This window comes from Ochotona curzoniae, unplaced genomic scaffold, assembly GCF_017591425.1.
Source record: "Ochotona curzoniae isolate NIBS_2020 unplaced genomic scaffold, NIBS_Ocur_1.0 contig_2210, whole genome shotgun sequence".
NCBI lineage: Eukaryota > Metazoa > Chordata > Mammalia > Lagomorpha > Ochotonidae > Ochotona > Ochotona curzoniae.
This window is the reverse complement of record NW_024465369.1, coordinates 51,361,061-51,379,425: the sequence shown is the minus strand read 5'-3', so window position 1 is coordinate 51,379,425 and position 18,365 is coordinate 51,361,061.

The following is an 18,365-nucleotide window of genomic DNA, read 5'->3' as shown; positions in this document are numbered from 1 at the left end:
CATTTCCAAATCCATATGCATTGTATCAATTATATTCAAACTGGTGAACGTTGGGCCTAAACAGTTTATTCTATGACATTCATTCATTCTACTGTGTGTATTAAATTCTTCCTACATGCTGGGCAATTTGATCACTTAAGACAAAAATTTAATGTGGGAATTTCAGGTGCTCTGGGGGAACAAAGTGACTTAATTTCAGCACATGGCCTCAGCTACCTCATTCACTGAGAGCAGCACAAACCCTGCTGTTCCCTGTCCCTTCCCTCCCTGCCTCACTCTCTTTCAGCCTGCCCTCTCACCTTCATTGGTTTTTCTTTTTTCCTCACTTTCCCACTCCCTTTTTTCTTTCCCACCTTCCCTTGGGTCCTTCCTCTTCACTTTATCCTTGTTAGGTAGAAATTGCAAACTAATGTTATTCCAAAAATAAATATATTCTGGTTCTAGAGTTGCAGCTGGAAGCAGATTCTCTGTCTTCTAAATGCATGTGTTTCTGCATTAAGGTACAGATTTGCAGCATAACTACTCAGTCCAACCAAGGAGGGAGCTTGTCGATGGTTACAGCTGACAGTCCAGGCTTCGTGTCCCTTGTGCGGATGACAGAGAGGAGAAAGATGAGCATATTTTAAGAAGCTATATCTCGTCAAACATGTGAGGGTGTTTCAAAAAGTTTGTTGAAAATAGAATCCAAAGATAAGTTTACTTTGGTACAAAGTATTTTGGAAACCTGTGTACAAGTCTTTCATAGCATACATTTTTGATAAACTTTTTGAAGACTCACTCATGGTGGCTTAAGTTTGTTTTGTTAGACTAAAAATAACAAGATTTGTCCACAGTTGTTTCGTTTACCTGGCTGGGCAAGACACTGACATTTATTGTGAATTGTCAGGCATTTAAGAGCCAGGATATGTGGGCTGCTACAGGTTGTGAGCTGTATGATCACAATGAAGGTCTTTCAGGGGTCAGTCAGCTCAGTAACAGAAAACCATTAATTTTTAAAAATACTAGGCTTATGTCTAAACACACTGTGGAATTCCAAGTGCCACTCTGGCATTTGAATGTACCCTACTGAAGATAATTGAATCAAAGTTGTCTGCTTGTTGCATTTGTTTGGCTGTGTCTAAATCTATTTATTTGATGGGAAATATATCTATTGGAAAGGGAGAACCTCAGATAAAAGAATATCTACTTTGAAACAAACGTTTCTTTTGGTGGTTCTTAAACTCCTCAAAGGGGAGTGTTCAATCCATCTTCCAATCAAGATAAAATTTAATAAGCAAGCATTGAATGAATGTGTGCACACATGAGTGAATGCAAGTATGTATGGGAATTAATATGACTAGATTAAAAGCCAAAGAACCTGTTCTGGTTCCACAGTCACCTCAGTTAACTCTGTGATATCTGCCTTAGGCATAAACGATAGAATGCAATAATAACTGCCATATTTACCTCTGAGGCTTTGTGGCTTAAGGTACACATATGAAGTACTGATACTGATATTATAAACTTATGAATTGAGATCAGGAAAAAGTTGTTGAGAAGCTTTTGAAATTTTCCTTACCTTTGATTAAGAGATTAAATTTGGGCCTGGTTTGGTAGCCTAGCAGTTAAAGTCCTTTCTCATCTTGCTCCTGTGGCTGCCGGTTCTAATCTTGGTGGCCCTCCATCCAGTTCCCTGCTTGTGGCCTGGTAAAGCAGTCGAGTATGATGCAAAGCCTTGAGACCCTGTACCCATCTCGGAGACTCAAAGGGAGCTCCTTGATCCTGGTTTCAGATTGGCGCAGCTCCAGCCATTGCAGCTGCTTGGTGAGTGAATCAACGGATGGAAGATCTTCCTTTCTGTCTTTCCTCCTCCTCTGTGTATACCTGACTTTGCAATAAAAATAAAAAATAAAAGATAAAAGAAATTATTTTTACTTTTTTATTTTTCTGGGGAAGGGAAGAATTTCTAGAAACTACTGATAGCTAATTTTTCATGCAGTATTTCCCATTATACATAGCTGGTCAAGTATTTGCTTCTAATTTTTTCTTATATAGTTTGATGCAAAAATAGACAAGATGTCCATTGAAATCATAAAATAGAATCAGATAGAAATTTTAGAAAGATTTAAGTACTTCATAATTTTTTAAGACTTTTTTCCCCCAGATATGATACATACAGAAATTTATTTACAAAATGGCATGGTGAAAATGAAAGGATAGGAACCTGAATTCTTTTAAAAAATCTATTGCAACGAATAAACTGTTAGAAATCACTTGTCCAGTATCTCAGAACTGCTAATAAGTTTCTAATCTCTGTCTGCATCTTCTTTGTTAATTTTTAGGTAGACACACGAAAACTTGAAAGACCACATTTCTTGGCATTTCTTCAGATGAGATGCAGGATACAGATGTAATTGCTGCCCCTTGAGCAGCCTTGTGCTGAGAGCCCGAGCCCCTGCCATGGCATCTTATCCCAGGCTTGGGCAAAAAATAAGCAATCTTTCGGGGCTTCTGACAATCACAGCAAAATTCAGTTGTAGTAGACAGTTCTAACATTGCATACATTCATGTGTCATGAAAAAAAAGTGCATTATAACTAGTCAGGAAGTCAGGATATGCGGAGACTTTCCTGTCATTTCTTCTTTTTAAAAAATGTTCAAAACGATTTATTTTGTTTATTTGAAAGGCAGAGTTACAGAAGAGAGAGAGAGAGAGAGAGAAAAGAGATAGAGATCCTTTATGCTCTGGTTTACTTCCCAAATGTGTGCAATATCTTGGTCTGGCCTAGGCCAATGCCAGGGGCTACATCTCGGTCTTCCAGGTGGACACAGGAGATCAAGGACTTTGACCGTTTCAACTGCTTTCCTCGGCACATTAACAGGGACCTGGATGGGCACTGGAGCAGCTTGGACTCGAACCAGAGGCCATGTGGTTTGATGACATGGTAGGTAGGTGGCAGCTTGAACTGCTATACATATTACAGTACCGGACACTTTGTTGTCATTGCTACCATCAACATTTCCCAACAGTCCTCTTACATGATGGTAAGTTTCAGGTTCATATTAAATAACTTTATTTATTTATTTAGTGGTAGGGAGAAGAATATCTGCTTATTCCCTATTAAAGTTTTCACAATGGTTAGTGCTGACCCGAGGCTGAGATCAAAGATAACTAATCCCATCCAGCTTCCCCCTGTGGGTAGCAGTGAATCCATTACTTGAGTCATCATTGCTTTCTCTCAGAGTTGCTTTAGCAGGAAGCTAGAGCAAAGAGTCACAGCTGGAAATGAAATCCGAGTACTCCATCATTGGAGCTGGAAATCTTATCAGCTACACTAAGTGCCTTCCCTGGTCTCCTGGGAATTTAAATCAGCGGGCCTTAATGCAGCTAAATGGTATACCTACACTGCAGGGAATTAGTATTTTGAATGTACAATTCGGACTTAAAACATTTTAATTTGAGCAATTTCCAAGTTCTCCTGTAGCCATGCCTGCTCCTGAGTGTTGGGTTTTAAAGGGGTCCAGATGATCTAATCTGGATATTGGCCTTTGCTGTTTAGGTTCTTGGACCAAAAGCTGTTGGTGAGCAAGTCTGAAGGTGGAATTAAAATAGACAATCAGGAAGACTGTCAAAAGAGACAAGATGAAGAAACCCAGCAAGCAAAATCCATTCACATTGCCATGGGTGGGAAGAGTGACTCAAACCTGAAGAGTTTGATGGAGACTGATCCTCCAGCCTTACTCAGCCTGAAAGGCTGGCCCTGAGCTTTGTGAATACAGCTGTGTTTACAAGTCAGCCAGGGTGGGACGATCTGGAACTAATTTGAACTGAGGATCAGGCTGGGGCCCTTTATAGATACACTAAAGACATGGTTATCATTTTATGGTGATCAAAAGAACACCCTTGGCTCCTCTATTAAATTCAGAACTACATTTGTGGAGAATAAATGTGTGATTGAATGTGAGACTCAATGATGAGGGATGGATTGACAAAAGAGTCATGTAATTCTTGAAGTGCATACATTTATAGTGCAAACTTGGGCACGCATTTGGCGTAGGAGAAACAGAATCAGTGTTCCAGGGGAAAAGAATGAAAGCAAGAGTGGGGTATCAGATCTCACGCTACTTGCTCGAGAGCAGGATGGGATTTAATTTGTTATATTTATATTAAGCTATTTTATTTCTGATGTTGTTTACATAGTTGGGAATGATATATGTTCATGTGCACTTCTGATTAGAGTGGGGAGGGTTGAGATATGGGGAAAGTTGGTTAAAAAAATGCTCTCAATTTTTTATTTCTCCTGTGTCTGGGTGGGGAAGAGGGAAGAAGGGAAGGGGGTCCTACACAGCAGTCAAACAACATCAGCATTTAAGAATGGGGGAAGGTGACTTGATCATGCTAGGATCTCAGATATGGAGAAAAATGCTCTGTGAGTGCTGTTTAAGTGGTTTTGATAGTTCTGAGATACTGCTGGTTTCATTGCTCCAAGGTTGAGGTAACCTTTCCAAAATCCATTAGTTGACACAGTTTACCACTCTCCTAAATACTTGCTGTCAAAGCTTGGCCAGGAGAGTTGTCCAACTTTTTCTGCCCTCCATCCTCTCATGTGGTATTTGACATCTTCTACAGGCCTGAATGAGCTGTCACGTGTGCATCTGGGCATGCTGTTTACTGCAGAGGCATCAGCAACTGAGGAAGCCCTGTCCTGATATGTGCATTCCAAGGTCAGACCACACGTCCTGTGATTTTTTCCCTGTAGTCGGGAGTTTTTTGATTCCAGCAGTAATTTTGGAGAGGTTCCTAAAGAAATCCCTCAGATTAGACTCCTGTGTGTGCCAATCAGTGTGGGTCCAGCTCAGTACATCACCTGCAGCAATTTACACACATACTACTGGTAACAGTTGCCTGGTCAGTTGTGTCCCAGCCTAATCTCATTTGAAAACTAACAGATGTGGTCCAGCCCAACCCTGCCCACCACATACTGGGCCCCTCACGCATACCAGTGGGATCTGCAACCTAGTTGGTGTAATCCCCAACACCGTCACCAGACAAGCTTCCAGCTCCAGTTCTTGTGCATGAAGGTAGGTTCTGGTATGTGCTAGTTTGGATAGATTGGTCCTGTCCATCCTGCATTGCCTCTGGCTCTCATACATATATGGGTACTGCAGCCTAGTTCAGCACAACTGACCTCACTAACCAGTCCAAATAAATGCTGGTGGATGCTGCTGCCTGTCTAGCAATAACCTCTACCAGCCCTGGTTCTTTCGCTCACTGCTGGGATCTGCAGCCCAGCAGAAGAATGCTCAGTTTCCCTACTAGCTCCAATCACAGCCCAGGATCTTGCACTTTCCAGGTGGTACTCTGGTCCAGTCTGACAAGATTTGCACTGAGTCCTGGCACTTGCCAGCAGATGCTGCGACAAAGCCTGAACAGCCTGCACTTAATCTGGATTGTGAATGTGATGGCCTAGTCCAGCCTGGCTCTCCCTGAAAACAAGTTCATATGTAGGCTAATGGGGGTTGTTACTTTGCCCAGCCTGGTCTATCCCCAGTTCCAGCTCTCATGTCACCAATGGGAGCAGTGACCCAGCAGGGGATCCCCTGCTATCTCCTTACCAGGCTTTCCCTGTGGCCCAGGGTATTGTGTGTGCCAGTGGATGCCACAGCCCTGTCTGGCATGGCCCGCCTCACCTTGTCGTTTATCAGAGGGTCCTGCATCCTGGCTCTGCCTGGCTTGCCCCCAGTTCCAGCTCAAACTGGTAGGTGTTACAGCCTAGTCCAGCCCAGCCAGCACTCGTCCAGCCCAGCCAGCACTCATATGGCCTTAATACGAACTGATGGGGGTGTTGGCCCAACCCTGCCTGTCCTGCATGCCTGCAAGTGGGTTCTATTGTCTGGCTCAGCCAGGCCCACCCCCAGATATGACCACACTTGTACTGAAAGGTACTGTAACCAGGCCTGGTCTCGGCTGCTCCCGATGGGATTCAATTTCCAGGAAGACTGAGATACTAGCAAAGGGTGATGCAGAGTTTTGAGTCTAGTGTGTTAGAGATGAGTAGCCTTTAGGTCAGGAGGAATCTGCGAAGGCTCAGCCAAGTGCTCCCACCGTGAGGGGGATCCAAGCGTGAGATCAACAAAACACCATGCAGTGGCCATAGGAATGGCTTCTTGAAATGATGCTTACTTTGTGAAACCTTACCTACTTTTCAAATATTCCAAACAATTTACATTGGATTATCTAAGACAAAGAAATAACGCTATATTTTTATTACAAATTGGCCTACAGGCTGTGAAGAAGCTGCCACCCACGGCTGTTAGCGATGATGAATCATTCCCCATACGTTAGTCATCCACATTTGGCAGTTCCTACAAACAGAAGCTTGCTTTATTATTTTTAAAAAATTACTTTCTTGGAATGCTCAAGGCTTTCTCCAGCAATTAAAAATAAAGCATAAAAGTAATCTTGCCCCAACAATTTTTATAAGAGAAAAATGAGCTAAGACCCTGAACTATTTTATCCAAATGGTAATAGTAGCAAATATTGGCCTGAAATGCATTAAAAAAACATCAGCCTTTTATTAAGTCACGTGGACTTGACAATAACTTTAACTTGTGTTTCTTCAAAGTTTAGGGGGAATCAGAAAAATATTTAATCTATTCAGTTCTTTTTGTCCTGTGCCAAAACATATCTTGGAATTTTAGGAGGTCAAACTAGCTAAATAAAAAGGAAAGATCAAAGACAAGGTTTAGAATTTTGGAAGGAAATACACAGAGGAAATTTAAATAATATCTAAAATAAATAAGCAAGAATTTCTGTATAGAACGTAACAGCCTCGGCAGTAACTACCACACATTGCTGGAGCTGTGTGTAACCAAATATTCAAGGATAAGTTGCTTAATTTGTACTTGAATATTTGTATGATTAAGTGAGATCATTTGTTCTTGAATTTACACACTGCTAGAGCAATGTGCAAGGAACAACTCAAGGCTAAATGAGATCCCTGGGAACATTTCTTACATCTGCAGCAACTGTTTATATTTATTCAAGCCTCTCAATGAAAAAATCAGCATGTTGGAATACTTGGGGTCTAATCCCTGGCCTAGAAATTCAAGTGACACTGCACCATGCCACCACACATGACACAGGGCATAATGAGGTTTTGATGGGAGCTATCAGTAATACTTTAGACATGTCCAGTCCAAAGACACCATTTTTCTTTGGTGCTTAGCAACCGATGGTTCTATCTTCCTTTGGGTTATACATAGATCTTGATTGAGCACACATTGATTGAACTATGGTTATTACATATAATAATTACTTGTGAACATCAAGTAGTTTGATATCAATGTGAAACATATTTGGTTAATGGTTTATTTATTTGAATCTCATATAATACCAAAAACAAATTGTATTTCTGCCATAACAAGCCTTATTACTTAATGTATTATATTTCATTATATATATAGCATCTTTAACCATGTACTAATTATAAATGACATCTGTATAATTGGCATTCCTGTTCTCTGTGGGTGGTGGCATCATTATTTCAGCTTTCTCACGTCTTGAATGTGGAAGCTGTATAGGCTGGCACTCAAATTGTGTTGCAAGGGTTGGACTGGTGGGTATGAAGCCATGAAGAAGCATGCTACTTGGCACAAGAGAAGGGGCTGCAGCCTGAGGGAAAATGAGAATCATATCTGAGAAAGTGACCACAGTGTTTTGCTATCTGTCATCAGACTTAAATGCAATGAATGTGAGACCACAGTTAAAATCACTGAGGCAAGGGGTTTGGGCCTGATGAGAAGATCATGAATATGATGTGAGTGGGTCAATATATACGATTAACGTTAGGGCAAAGGAAAGATATCAAGGTTTATATTTATTGAGTGTTGAGGAAAATAAACCAGCATACCAACTTAAAGTTGCAAAGTGAGAACAGCCAAAGACAGTTTGTTTCTAATAGTAGATATCTAATGAAATGAAACCAAAAATGGTGGTGAAATAACCTAAAACACTGCACGAGTTTCTGCACAGAGTGGCTCCAGTGACAGTTTATGTGTGTGCCTCATCATAAGGGGAAATGTTTGAATAACCTTCTACTTTAATGTTGTCTACAGCATGCTCAAAGTCAGAGTAGCAGACATTGAGGAAGTGTTTGGCAGCGGCAGCTTTGTTAGACATACTTAATGAGAGATGTATGGTGTAAGAGTCACCTCTTCAGATATTTGCACACATAAAGGGTTATTTTTTTCCCCAAAGGTAGCCTGTACAAGATATCCTATCTCCTAAGCAATTTTCTCTGATTGACAATTCTCTCACCAATTTAAGGCGTCCATACCACCTCTCTTTGAAGGACAAGACCTTTCTGGTGGCTGGAACTGGAATCTAGTACAGCGGAGAGACATTTATGTGGTTGCAGAGGAAGGTCACAGACATGTCAAGCACGTGCATGTTGTACTCCTCCTTGCTCATGCTTCAGAGCCAACCATCATGATATCAGGAAGCTAAGCAGATGCACAGAGGACCATGTATTTGCACTCTGGCCAATAGCTTCAGGACCAGTTCCATCCATCCAGCAAGCATCAACAACTTCGGGATATTGAGTAAGCAAGCCTTTGGACTGTTTTACCTCTGGTCACGCCATTCCCTTTCTTCGGTATCAACATAGAATGTTGTTACTGATTTTGTTCACACTTTCTATTGGCAAACAACCACATTACTTCTGTTGTTATAACCTACCAACTTTGAAGTGGTTTGTTATTCATAGCAGATTTTGATAACAAGTCACAAATCAAAACAAGCATGGTTTACATTGTAGAAACATCTCTTGATGAATGCAGTTTGCCCAAGGCTCTTCATGAACCTGGTCTAATCTTTTTTTTGTTTTAAATATTGTTACAAAGGAGAACAATCACTATAATCATTCTTTTTCAATTTGGTAAATATTATTCAAAACTTCAAAAAATCATTAGTAATATGTTTATGCTTATAATGCCACTTGCGTTTTATAAAAATGACTAGTAAAAATTAAAAAGATTTTCTTCCAAAGATTATTGAACAAATTGTTTCAATGATAGAGCAAACAAACTCCTAGGTAGATTTTATTCTAATATTTTATGTGGACAATAATCCATTGACACTGTTTTTCCCCAGAATATATTTGCCAAGGTAGAAATGTAAGAATCAAATGATTGTTAGAAATACCAACTAATAACAGTGCAGAATTAATTTGAGTATTATTTCATTACTTTTGAAACTTAGTTGACTTGTTCAAAGGAAATATCTAACTCCTGTGAATATCCTTTATACCAAAGAAAATTCACATTTTTATGATAATTTCTGTGTTAAAATAGCAAACATTTAAGTTTTAATTAAGACAATGCTTAGAGGGGAGTTAAGATGGCTAACGACAGAAGGTGGAGAGTGCGAAGAGAGACAGAATCAAGCAGAGGAGAGAGCACGAGATGTAGAATTGCAGGGAAAGGTGTCCAAAGCTCCCTGGATTGCACAGGACCAAGATGAGTCATACAACTTGAAACAGCAATTCGGAAAAAAAGAGAAGGAAAAGTGCCTCAAGACAGCGACCCGCAATCAGAGCTTTCAGAGCTGCATACCACTAGAGAGCTCAAAACATGGTGAGTCACATATCCAGGCAGGGGAGAAGCCAGCAAGAGCCTTGGCCAACCCATAGGGGACAGAGGGAGGCAGAAAGACTTTAGATGGGGACACTGGTGGGATCTTTAAGAAAGAAAGAAAGGAAGAAAGGAAGAAAGAAAGAAGGAAAGAAAGAGAGACAGAGAAAGAAACAAAGAAAGAAAGAAAGAAAGAAAGAAAGAAAGAGAAATCGCACCAGAGAACCGCCCGATGAGGATCCTGACTGCCAAGGTGGCCAATGAAACCTTTCCCAGAGAAGGGAATACCTTTGGGGAAAGGGAAGTGGGGAAGTGAAACACAAATTCAAAGGCCCGCAGAGAGCCCCTGAACCTACTCCCAACCAGGGGCATTCAGGCCTGAGCCGTACAAAGGGATGCCCAGATCCCTCAGAGCAGAGACACAGGGGCCCTCGGGGCTCAGAGGTTTCTCTCATGGACTCAGCCCCTAAAGGTGCACTTGGGTCAGAACCATAGTTATCAGACCGTAGGGGAACCTGGTGGTGGAGGTACAAATTCTGGGGCAAAGCCACCCAATCACCCCTCAACCAGTGCTTGCTGTTTCTCAGCTTCAGAAGGTGTAGTACTGCACAGAGTGCAGAGAACCATGCTGCTGTCTCCGCACCATGTGGCAGTAGCTGGACCACCCCTGATCTAAGCTACTGTACTGTGATCAAAAGCTGGGGACAAGAGAGTGACAGAGAACCTATGAAAAGCTCCTCTCCCATCTGAGGCTGGAAAACACATCTGCTGACGAGAAAGAAACCACCAGTTCCCCACAGCAGCTGACAAACACCCTGGTAATACTAGCCAACAGAATATAAAAACATATCAAATAATTCATTCACCCGGATCAAGTGGGATTCATTCTGGGCATGCAGGGATGGTTCAACATATGTAAAGCTATAAATGTAACACATCACATCAAAAAACTCAAGAACAAGAACCATGTGATAGTCTTAATAGATGCAGAAAAAGCTTTTGACAAAATCCAACACCACTTCATGCTAAAAACACTAAATAAGGTAGGCATAGAAGGAACAATCCATAACATAATTAAAGCAATATATGAAAAACCTAATGCCAACATCATATTGAATGGAAAAAGATTGGAAGACCTGAAATAAGACAAGGCTATCCACTATCACCACTGCTATTTAATATAGTACTGGAAGTACTTGCAAATGCAATTAGACAAGAAAAAGGAATCAAAGCAATTCAAATGGGAAAGGAGGAAATCAAATTGTTTATGTTTGCAGATGACATGATCCTATACAGAGGAGAATCAGGAGACTCAATAAAGAGACTGCTACGATTAATACGAGCGATCAGTGAAGTGGCAGGGTATAGGATAAATGAGAAGAAATCAACAGCCATAGTTTATGTAAACAATCCCAAGGCTGAAGAAGAAGTAGCCAGCATGGTGCCCTTCAAAATAACAGAGGAGCAAATGAAACACCTAGGAATAAACTTAACAAAGGACGTGGAAGACCTATATGAGGAAAACTACAAAATATTAAAACAAGAAAAAGAAAGAAAAAGACTTCAAAAAATGGAGAAAAATACCTTGTTCCTGGATGGGCAGAGTAAACATCATCAAACTGGCCATATTAACAAAAGCAATATATGCATTTAATGTGATTCCAATTAAAATAACAAAAACATAGTTCAAGTTGGAAAAAATGATGCAAAGGTTCATCTGGAAACACAAAAAACCATGAATAGCTAGAACTATCCTGAAGAATAAGAACCTTGCAGGAGGGATCACAATCCCAGATCTCCAGATGTATTATAGGGCAGTGGTGATGAAAACAGCCTGGTATTGGTACAGAAACAGGGATGTAGACCGTTGTAGTAAAATAGAAAATCCAGAAGGAAACCCGCACATTCACAACTACCTAATCTTTCACAAGAAAACAGAAAACAATCTTGGAAAAAAAGGAAGGCCTCTTCAACAGATGCTTTTGGGACAACTGGCTAATAGCATGTAGAAATAAGAAGTAAAACCTACGGCTTTCACTATACACAAAGATCAAATCTAAATGGATTAAAGATCTAAATCTACACCCAGAGACCATCAGACTTTTGGAAGAAAAAGTTGGACATATTCTACAAGATATAGGTGTGGGCAAAAACTTCCTGGAAAAAAACACCAAAAGCAAAAGAAGTCAAGACCAAAATAAACAAATGGGACTACATTAAGCTAAGAAGTTTCTGTACAGCAAGGGAAACGATCAACAAAATCAATAAGAAACCAACAGAATGGGAGGAGATCTTTGTACACTACACAGAAGGCAAAGGGTTAATTTCCAGGATATACAAAGAGCTCCAGAACAACAATAACACCAAAACAAACAAACCGATCAAGAAATGGGCACAGGAAATGGGGTGACACTTTATAAAGGAACAAATTCAAATGGCTAACAAACAAATGAAAAATTGCTCAAGCTCTCTGGCAATAAGGGAAATCTAAATAAAAACAACACTGAGGTTTCACCTAACTCCAGAAAGAAACGCCCATATGCAGGAAATTACCAACACCACCAGCTGGTGAGGTTGTGGAGAAAAGGGAACCCTACTGCACTGTTGGTGGGAATGCAGGCTAGTACAGCCACAATGGAAGTCAGTATGGAGAACACTTACGCAATTAAAAATTCACCTACCATATGACCCAGCAATACCACTTCCAGGAATATATCCCAAAGACTCGTCACACAGCAAATCAATATTTATTGCACCCCAATGCTTATTGCAGCACAATCAGCAATCGCAAGAATAAGGAAGCAACCTAAATGCCCATCAACAGAGGACTGGACAAAGAAACTGTGCTTTATCTACACTATGGAACACTACTTGGCGACTAAAATTTGCGAAGTTCAGTAAAAATTGCCCTTGAATACTATAAGCTGATAAATATAAAAATGAAAATAGACATGAGACAGCTAAATAGTACCCTACAATCATTTTAAGGTTTATAGCACTCAGTTGTATACATATTAAAATTGAGATGTCAAGGAAGTAGTTACAGATGTGGTTAAGAACTTGCATTCCCTAACATATTGCTCATTCAATATGATATTGTTAATTTCCATGTTTCTTCCTGTTGTTGAAGTTGTATAGTGGCATCTCATTGGAGGGAAAGATATTCTGCCAGCTCTACTTTCAGACCAAGGATGGTCTCCCAATAAACTGTTGAATTTATTGGGACAATCTGATGCTGGACTTTCTGTATGGTCCATGCCCGCAATGAAGGAATCATGACTGGTTATGAACTGTATTACTGCAACAATATGGAGGAATTCAATATGGGGAGAGCGCGTGGGGGAATCCCAGAGCCTATGAAACTGTGATATAAAATGAAATAAAAAATTACACATAACTTAATATTAAAAAAAATGAAATGCAGTACTTTGTGGCCAAATGGGCCAAACTAGAGGCCATTATGTTAAGGGAGATGAGCCAATCCCAAAGGGTCAGATATCATTTGTTTGCTCTAATGTAATATAACATGATGTCAAATCTAGAGATATCATATGTGAATCTTACTCTATGTCAATGTTTCTTCACACTTACCTATACCTAATGCATCGAGAACTTGTGATGTAATTCATTAATCAACCACCCACAAGAGGTTGATTGTTTATAACCACCTGAGAGAGTCAGTGTCCCCTCTATCACTGTTATTGGTACTGCCCATAAACAAAGACTTAATCTTCACTTTACCTACATTAGGGCTGCAGGATACAAGAATTAACCTACAGCAAAAGTTATTCTCCTACAAGGCTGGGAGACACTCCAGAGGAAGCATGATGCACTTGGGAAAATTCACACTGGACACACATTATGAACCTAGAGGGGAGAACAGAGTAGAGGGGAGGGAATTTTGGGGAGGGAGAGGGGAGAGCCCAGTGGTAACCAAATTGTATCAAACAACAATAAAAAATTTCTCAAACAATAAATGCTTAAACTTTCAATGATATTGCTTATAATTTTCTGTGGAAAATGTAAATATCTCAAATGAAAGAAGTGTTAACAAGACTTGCTTAACATATTCCTGGAATAACTATATATTTTGTAATTGAGAAATTACTCTAAAAATATAAAAGATCATACATTTCAATTTGACTAAAATGACAACTGAAACTACATATGAGTTTCTGAAAAGGTCATTGTAATCAAAATGACAGGGGCTGGTACACTGACATAGAAGGCTAATCCTCTGGTCTGTGATGCCAGGATCCCATCTAGGTGCTAGTTCATGTCCTAGCTGCTCTGCTTTGATCCAGCTTTCTATTTATGGCCAGGGGAAGCAGTGGAGGACGACCCAGACGGCCCAAAGCTTTGGGACTTCACATCCACGTGGAAGATGCCAAAGAAGCCCCTGGCTTTGGTTGAAATCAGTTTTGGCCATTGCAGCCATTTGGGGAGTGAATCATGGATGGGAAACCTCTTTCTTTTTCTCTGTGTAAAATCTGCCTTTAAATAAAAATAAATAAAAAAGAAGAAAATAATCAACATGGCATTTGAGAAAGATGTCTGATTGTGTTGCATGTGTGTGTGTCTTAGGAGCTGTGAGCCCCAGAGAGTGGGGTTGGAGGGATTTAGACTACATAGACCTACTGCTTCTGAGACAATTAGGGACATTTCTTCCACTGGCTCCCAGGGAGAATTGATGCAACAGTGGGAAATGTCAGGGATCTGAATAGCAATGGGCCAGGCCATGGGGAGAGAAAGTAAAAGACAGAACAACACAAAATGTGTTATTAGTGAAGATTTGACAGAATGTATTTCTTATTTGGAAATGATGACTATATTGAGAATTTAGGTTAAAAATTCTAAGGGAATCATAATAGAAAGAAAATGGGGTACACAAATGGGAGAAGAAAAATTATGAGCTGCTTACTTATCATAAAAAGATAGACTTTTGTATGAAAGCAGTGAATTGTGAGGCTTCAAGAATGGATTCTCTGAATAGCAGTGGGCATTCTTGTGGTTTAATGACACCTGATTTATATTCATACACTAGGAACCTCAACTTAATTTCTACATAACTTTTATGTTGAATTATGCATTTAAACATGACAAAAATGAGTCATTTTCCATTGAAATAGAAATGTTAGTTTGGAGTACAGGAATAATATTTTGGATACTGCTAATATATTCATGAGAATGTTCTTTTTACATCAATATGTTCATCATTTCTTTAAAATAGATATGCTATTAAGTTCTAAGAAAATGCTACAAACTACTTTAGATAAAATAGATCTTTCTGAGAAATCTAACTAGGGGATGCATTATCTCTTACTCCATGGCCACTTTGGACACCTTTCCTGCCTGGACTTCCTCAGTTCTTCCAGATTTTCATCCCTTCATCAGTAGTGGCTTTGCATATCTTCTCATCTTTCTCTTTGCCACATCAATCGACACTTCTACATTAATAATTCCTATTAACTGATCAACAATCATACAAAGAAACCTTAGGTAAAAGCTGTAGACAACACTATAAATATGGGTTTCTTCCATATTTTATTCTGTTAATTGCTATTGGGAATGTTTCTAACTCAAAACCAAGAATCACATTCCTAAAGTACCTTCACAGCTTGGGTGAAGTGGCACGCTCATGACACTGCAATGAGTAGCATGGAAAGCTTTGTGGAGGTTTAACCTGCCAACTTTGTCTGGATCCCTACTTGGCAGGGTGAAGTGTTCCAAAACCCACCATTCAGAGGGTACTGTATGATTGGATTCCAACTTTGCTACCAGTCAGTGTACCAGCTTCTAGAAGTGTATCCCCTACAGAAGCTTTGTGTCTCTAAATGCCAAAACATTTTCCTTTCTGAAAGAACAGTTTCTTTTGTGTGCAAAAGGTCTTCCCTCAACTCACTGTGTTCTCCTTAGCATTGCAAAAAATAAACAGAAGCGACACATCCTTAAAATAACTATCTGAACTTGAGTAACCTGTGCCTTGCTGAAGCTCGCTAAATGAATGAACTGTCAAACATCACACAAAGGTGGAAATTAAAACTGCTGAACTTCAGGTGTTGGAGACAATCCAGGGCTTCTTCAGGGTAGCGTGTGTGCCAGAGTTCACACAGCCACTGTGTGGTTGTGTCTCTCCTGCAGTATTAAAACATTGCCTTTGAATAACCCAGGCTCCATGCTACATTACTTAACCTTCAGGAGATTTGAGGCCTCCAAGCCACTTTCCAATTAGAACTGACATTCTTTTCCTGAGCTGCTCTATGTGAGCAAGAATCAGTACAAAGGGGAATTGAAGGAAAGAACTGCTGCTTCAATTGGACAAATAAAGATTAATCATGGCTTTGTGGGATTGCGAGCATCACAAATGGAGTGTTTTAGCTCAATGCAGTGTTTCTTTATCAATAGCTCATAGTTTGTTTCTATTTAAAGTAAATAGAACTTTTTTTACTTACTTTAGTGGACATATTGATGCTTTTTTCAGGGCAACTCTATACTTCCCATTCCCTTCAAAGAACTGCTTTTAATATACCCCTGTTGCAATTTAAAAGTTACTCTTACTTCTTGGAGATGCTCTTCCGTGAACTGCTAGAGCCTCAGAATCAATGGACTGGAATTCCCATCAGCCCGTACCTTTGCCAGTCAGGATTAGTTGACTCATTGAGTGTTCTTTTTACACTGTGTCTGAACAGATTTGTCTCTTGAGAAGCCTTTGGTCCTTTCACAGCAGTGAGCCTTCATTCTTAGTGTCTTTGTAAACCTGCACTTTTAGAAAAGATCCTGGCTGAAAGTTGGTGGGCATCTCTGTCGTCTCACAGAAGCCATGGATGTAACAGGCTCAACTTCACTGGAAAAAAATGAAGGTGGCTTCTTCTCTCTGTGTCTTCATGTTCCATGGCTCTGTCAGTGTTCTCGTTTGTTAATTAAGCAAGCACATCTTAAAAAGGGACATTTTTCTGCTCATTTGTTTATTTTTGGACAATGTAACCTGTTCAATAGTGAGGAGAGATTTCCCTTTTCTGTTTGTAGGTTTGTTTTGTCTCTGTTCTGTTAGGAACAATGGATCTAAGATGTAAGGACAACACATCACAGTGCGTATGTTTCAATGGCTGTTGATCTTTGTTGCCTAGAGCTTTCCTTTGCTGACTAGATTTTGATTGAGGCTCTGACAAATGAAAAGGAAAATGATTTGTCAGAACCCAGGTCTGCCATGTGGGAGGGAGGAGCGCAGTTACTTACAGTTCTTCTGAACTCTCAATCTTTACTCTAGATCAATGAGAACTTTTCGTCCCTTGAACATAGTTTCCTTCTTTTACATTTGTGACTGCTCCATCTTGTGACTGTTGCTGAAAGAATAAACTATTGCAATAATATGTGGGGAGTCTCTGGGGGGGGGGATGCAGAGTGTAAAGGGAAAATTCCTGAGCCTATGGAACTGTATCATGAAAAACAAAAGGCATTTTTGCCCTAGTTTTTACCACTAACCTATCTTCCATACCCACCTCTGCCTACAGATGGGCTTGCTCTTCTTTGCATCTCGGTTCCTCCCCATTCCTGTCCCTACCTTGTTCTCCGAACCCAATGTTATCCGGGTGAATGGTCTCTGCTAGTTTGGTGGCATTTATTTTCTGTTAGTTTGCTCATGTTGCCAGGGAGGGAACTTGGGAAGGGGAAAGGGAGACCCCAGTGCTTATTAAATGGTGTCATAAAACAATACTAATAAAAAAAGAAAATTACTGTGGATTACGTGTTTTAAACAACAAAAAAATGTATGGCAATTCAGTCCAGTCTCATATTGAAATTCCTCAGGGTTGTCTGGTGAGTGTTCTGTCATGGTTTGCAGGCACCCACCTTCCTGTTGTGTCTTCCATATCTTTTCTATGAGTGCATCCAGGAAGGTGGGGAGAGTCAGAAGAAGTTTTGGTAAGCGTTATTATACCACCATGGGGAACATGTCCCATTTTAATGACATCTTCTAACACTAACTACTTCCTTTTGTTTTTGTTAATCTTTATTTCTTTTTACTTGAAAGGCAGAGCTACAGAGAAAAGAGTGTGAAAGATCTTCCGTCTGTTGGTTCATTCCCAGAATGGTCATAATGGCTAGAGTAGGGCCAGAAAATTTGCCTGAATAATAACAGATCAGGTGATATAAAGATATACTCTGTGAGCATTAAAGAGAATATGTAAATGAAATAAAACAACAACAAAAACAATGTAGACAATTATTATCTAAACCTCTTTTGTAAAGAAAAAGAATTTATGTATTTGAAAAATGTTTCATTTACAGGTTCATTCCCCAAATATCTGTAATAGTTGGAGTTGTGACAGATCTAACCCATAGGAAACTCACCGAGACCTACCATGAGGGTGGCAGGAATTTAAGTACTTGGTTGTCTTCCAGGTGTATTAACAGGAAGCTGGGTTGGAAGCAGGGGTGGAAATTGATTCCAATAACTTCCATAGGGGATGCAGACATTTCAAGCTATGGGTTAATGCACTGCGGAGGGCACCTGCCATTATTTAACCATTTTTAAAAGATTTATTTATTTTTATTGGAAAGTCAGATGTACAGAGAGGAGGAGAGACAGGAAGATTTTCTGTCCGTTTATTCACTCCCCAAGTGACTGCAACAGCCAGAGCTGTGCCAATCCGAAGCCAGGAGCCAGGAGCTTCTTCTAGGTCTCCCGAGTAGGTGCAGGGTCCCAAGGCTTTTTGGGCCATCCTTGACTACTTTCCCAGGCCACAAGCATGGAAC